Source organism: Chiloscyllium plagiosum, unplaced genomic scaffold (genome assembly GCF_037043375.1).
Source record: "Chiloscyllium plagiosum isolate Xiang-an unplaced genomic scaffold, Cpla_swu_hap1 HiC_scaffold_24, whole genome shotgun sequence".
In the NCBI taxonomy this organism is placed as follows: domain Eukaryota; kingdom Metazoa; phylum Chordata; class Chondrichthyes; order Orectolobiformes; family Hemiscylliidae; genus Chiloscyllium; species Chiloscyllium plagiosum.
The window spans coordinates 12,367,872-12,372,706 of record NW_028270162.1 but is presented as its reverse complement, the minus strand read 5'-3'; the positions used below and the strand labels follow the sequence as shown (position 1 = coordinate 12,372,706).

General features: G+C 43.2%; 1 long non-coding RNA gene across 1 annotated transcript; it reads left to right on the top strand.

Moving 5' to 3' along the window:
• Positions 1-335: 335 nt before the first annotated feature.
• Positions 336-2,631, top strand: LOC148145357 (uncharacterized). Its single transcript, XR_015761296.1, has 2 exons — positions 336-578; positions 2,534-2,631. It is a non-coding gene; the product is annotated as an uncharacterized LOC148145357 (long non-coding RNA).
• Positions 2,632-4,835: the final 2,204 nt, after the last annotated feature.

Sequence of the window (4,835 nt, the reverse complement as noted above, 5' to 3'; positions counted from 1 at the left end):
TAGGAGGCACTCCTCCTAATCCTTGCTACCATCCCTGCTCCTTCCAGCTGAGGCCGTGCCCTCGCCATAGGCAATTTACAAATGGAAAAAAACTGTTATTTACATTCTGAGAGTTAACAATGGATGCCCAACAACCCCACCACCACCACACACACACACACCCAATCAAAAAACAAAAGAATAGCAGTAACAAAAAAGTCCCAAATAATACCAAATCGACCAATATATGAAATAATTCTAGTTCTACATCAATGTTCAGATCCCTTAATTTTCTCTTAACGTCATCAAATGCCCTTCTCTTCTTAATTAGGGCTCCTGAGAAGTCCTGAAAAAACATTATTCTTGAGCCTTTGTACATTAAAGCCTGTGAATCTCTTCCCAGTCTTTTTGCTGTTTCAATCACTAACTGCAGGAGTCGCACTAGGACTGCGTGAGGGTGTGGGTCCGGCCCAGACCTGCACATTGCGATCTGGTGGGCCTGCTCCACACTCACCAGGCCCAACTCCAACTTCAGCCCCAGGAACTTCAGGAGCCACTTCTCCAGGATGCTGACGAGGCCTTTGCCTTCCTCACCTTCCGTAAGTCTTTTCTTCTATTTTTATTTTCCAGGTCGTCCACTTGCTCCTGAAGGACCCGAACCTGGTCTTCCAGCGTTCGGATCCTTCCTCCCAAATTCTCCGCCACGGTCTCTGATGCCGCGGTCCTCTCCTCCACTGCCTTGACTCTTCGGTCCAACAATTGGATTTCCTGCTCATGCTTTTTCAGCATGGCAATTAGTGGTTCCACCCCTGCATCAATCTTTGACAAACTCCAAGAGTAACTGCTGCTGCCCCATTAAATCCAAAGGGGCCATCCCAGGAGTTTGAGCAATGGCTGCAGGCACTCCCGATGCAGTAGGGGAGTGCCCTGTCTGCTGCACTCATTTAGGCCCCTCTCCTTTATTTTTTTTCATTCTGGTCTTAAAGCTGTCACACCACAATTTTAACAGCTCCAGATGTTCGGTAATTTTATACTAGCAATTATTTTCTCCTAGGGGTGGTTGATGAGGGGGGGTAAAGGTCCACCTTGCCAGGGGGTATAGCACAGAGCCCAGCACAGCAAGCCACTCAGATTGCAGCCATATTGGATTTCCCAGACAGATTTTTAATTGGTTTTGGGTTGAAGGGCTACTGAAGGAAAGCAGGAAAATGGGGGTGAGGAGTGCATCATCCATGATCGAATGTCAATGCAGACTCGAAGGGCTGAATGGCCTAATTCTGCTCCTATATCTTCTGAACGTATTAAACTGAACACGTTACAATGATTCATGCACACTTGGAGGGTTAATAAATTAATGTGCAAGATGCAGCAAAATCCATGGGTGACCTTGCAGTTAAATTGAATGTATTTTAGAAATAAATGGGAGCTTACATACTAAAGACTTTAGGCATAGATCCAGATTCCCCTCTGGATGAATATGCAGTGGTCTTAATAGAGAAAAGGCAAGGCTGAGTACCTGATCGACAGACTAGTTGTTCCATTTATTTTCATGAAAGAGCACTAATGCGTAGTTTGATCAATCTGGTAATTGTCTTTTCTTATCAAAACTGTTCAAACTGCCAATAGGAGTAATTATGTTCCACAAAGATCGAAACAATGATTACTCCAATCTTCAAATGTCAGATTTATTTCCTTCGGGGAGTTGTGAGAAATTGCTTCATTTTTAAGTGATACAAATTATCTGGGGAACGGCCCCTGGATGAGCTGCAATTAAAGCAATATTGTGTTTCGTTACACAATGCATCAACTCGTATTTCCAAACCACTGCTGGTACAAGAAGATGTTCCAGACTCCTTAATGATGGAGGGAAGAGAGAGACAAACTCAAGAGAAGAAGGCAGCAAAGCAGTAGGGAATAAAAAAAGGGTGGAAGAGGTTAACGAGGTTAAATTTATATAACCCCTTTTCATGATTGCAGGACATTTCAAAGGGCTTTAACTCAGTTGGCCAGATGTTGATACATGATGCATTACTGTGGGTTCCATTCCTGCACTGGCTGAAGTCACTGTGAAAGTCATGCCTTTTTGACTTCACCCCTCATCCATCACCAGTTGTCTGTCTCCATTAACTAAGGATCCGTACAGTCCTCTGGGACTATGGTGACTTTCCTTATTGGCAGCTAATTTAACCGGCTTCACTAATGGGAATAGTCTGGGGTAATCCCTGTGGAGTGGAGACAGTTGAGAGGAGTTCAAAATTAAGAAGTGATAGGGAGAAATTGTTCCCATTGGCAGAACGGTCAAAAACCAAGGATAAAAATTGGAGAAAGAACTAAAGGTGACATGAAGAGGGAATCATAGGGTCATAGAGTCATAGAGATATATGTATGAAAACAGACCCTTCGGTCCAACCAGTCCATGCTGACCAGATACCCAAAATTAATCTAGTCCCATTTGCCAGCATTTGGCCCATTACCTTCTAAACCCTTCCTATTCATGTACCCGATGTTTGATTGATTGACTGATTGATTTATTGTCACGTGTACTTTGTTACAGGTACAGTGAAATGTGAGTGTTGCCACTCTCCACCACCATCCTGAAACACAGAAAATAAACTAAAATACAGAATATAAAGGCAGAAATGAAAGCAAAAAGTTTAACTTTACATTTCTTTCATGTTGTGTGGTCTTTGGAACAGCTCCCAGTCCTAGCTCAGCCAAGGGCCTGGATCCAGGCCTCTTACAGCCTGACGCTGAGACTGTGGCGCCATGAGGAGAGGCAAACAGGGGCCTGTATTTCAGGGTCACCAGCATGAAACATAGGGTCATAGAGTCATAGAGATATATGGTATGAAAATATACTCTTCAGTCCAACCAGTCCCTGCTGACCAGATACCCGAACGTAATCTAGTGCCATTTGCCAGCATTTGGCCCATTACCTTCTAAACCCTTCCCAAACCCTTGACCTGACCTCAAGACCCAACGGCACCATGCACCGCGCTTCCACTGCCACTGGAACACAGAGTCACCACCAGGGTCCCTCACTGGGCCCAAAATGACCTCAACCGCCTCCACCATGAGGCCACACTGGGCCTACTTCGCCAATGTCACCACATCCTCCGTGTCCCACACTGGGCCCAAACTCACCTCGACCGCCTCCACCATGAGGCCACACTAGGGCTACCTCGCTACTGCCAACGCCATCGCCACCGGGCTCATCGCAAGAATCTAAGGTAAAAAGCAAAAAAGAAGGCAAAAATAAAAAGTTAAAAGCAAAGAAAAATAAAACAGACAAAAGGAGGGAACAGATGAGCAGAAAGCTCAGGAGCCTGAACTCCTAATACTCCACTGCTGCCATCTTGAAGTGTTTATGATCTGGGATGCACTTTCCGAAGAGTGAGGGGTGTAGATTCATCCAAAAAGAAGATTGACAAAGCAGCTGAAAGGAAAACAAATGCAGAACTACAAAGAAAGATTGAGTTGTGGAACAAGCTGAGCAACTGCTACAGACAGCTGCTATTAAATGCTGCTCTCTGTGCTCCAGTTATTCTGTGGTTTTAGCATGTCACCTAACGCTGAGTAGAGAATTGAAGCAAGGAGCAAAGATCTGAAAAAGATCCAAATTCTCATGTTCCATCTACACTTTTGGATGTAAAGGATGAAAATCTGAATATCTCGTGTCAAAATCATTCCCACAGCATCAACCTGAAGTATCGTCTAGTATTCAAAATCCACTGATATGCCATAAAAGGAGCATATAAAAGGATTGTGACTGGGAAACAAGAGGTTTACAAGGATGATGATGGGCTTGTCATATATGGAGTGGTTGAGGACTCTGGGTCTGTCCTTGATGGATTTAAAAGGATAATGGGGAGTCTGATTGAAACTTACAGAATACTGAGAGGCCTGGATAGTGGACGTGGAAAAAGATATTTCCACTAGTAGGACAGACTAGGACCTGAAGGCACAGCCTCAGAATGAAGAGACGACCCTTTAGAACTGAGATGAGGAGGAATTTCTTCAACTACAGGGTGGTTACTCTGGAACTCACTGCCTCAGAGGGCTATGGAAGCCAAGCCATTGAGTGTATTTCAGACAGAGGTAGATAGGTTCATGATTACTAAGGAAATCAAAGGTTATGGGGAGAAGGTAAGAGAACCGGTTGAGAAACATTCGCCATGATTGAATGGCGGAGTAGACTCAATGGGCTGAATGGCCTAATTTTGCTCCTGTGTCTTATGGTCTTATGGAAATGTCCCTGTGCATGCCTCCCAGCCTCAATCTTGAAAAAAGGAATCATTTATGTTCCAATACTTTTCAATTACTCCCTTTTTTTGAATATCCAGGTAGTTTTGGTTTACATTTGCAACACCATCCTTATTTATTGCTGATTTGGGTAATCTGTTCTGGACTCTCTGTTTAAAGTAGTTTATATTTAAGCTGATTATAAAAGGGCTACTTGAAAGTATTTCTTATCAACCACAAGCCTCTGAATTTTTCCTTTTCAAACATTATTACCGTCCACTTATTTCAACACAGCTATTTGTACCTATTAAAGTTTCCATTAAATGAAGGATCGAAAGGTTTTGATAGATTTCAATCTTTCTGTGCTAATGGAAATCATGCTGTGTGCAAATAAAATTAGCTCTTTGATAAGAACATATTTCAGGTCCCAGCTAGTCTGTAATAACAAAGTTACAGTGTGTTGCATTATTTATGTCATATTTGAATGACATTCAAAGGCAAGGATCTGTTTATTGCAATGGAAATAATTCTTCATCACCATCGATTGATGGGTGTGTTCATGGTTACAACATTTGTGGAACTGAGAGGTGGGTGAAGGGGAATGAAAGAGGTTG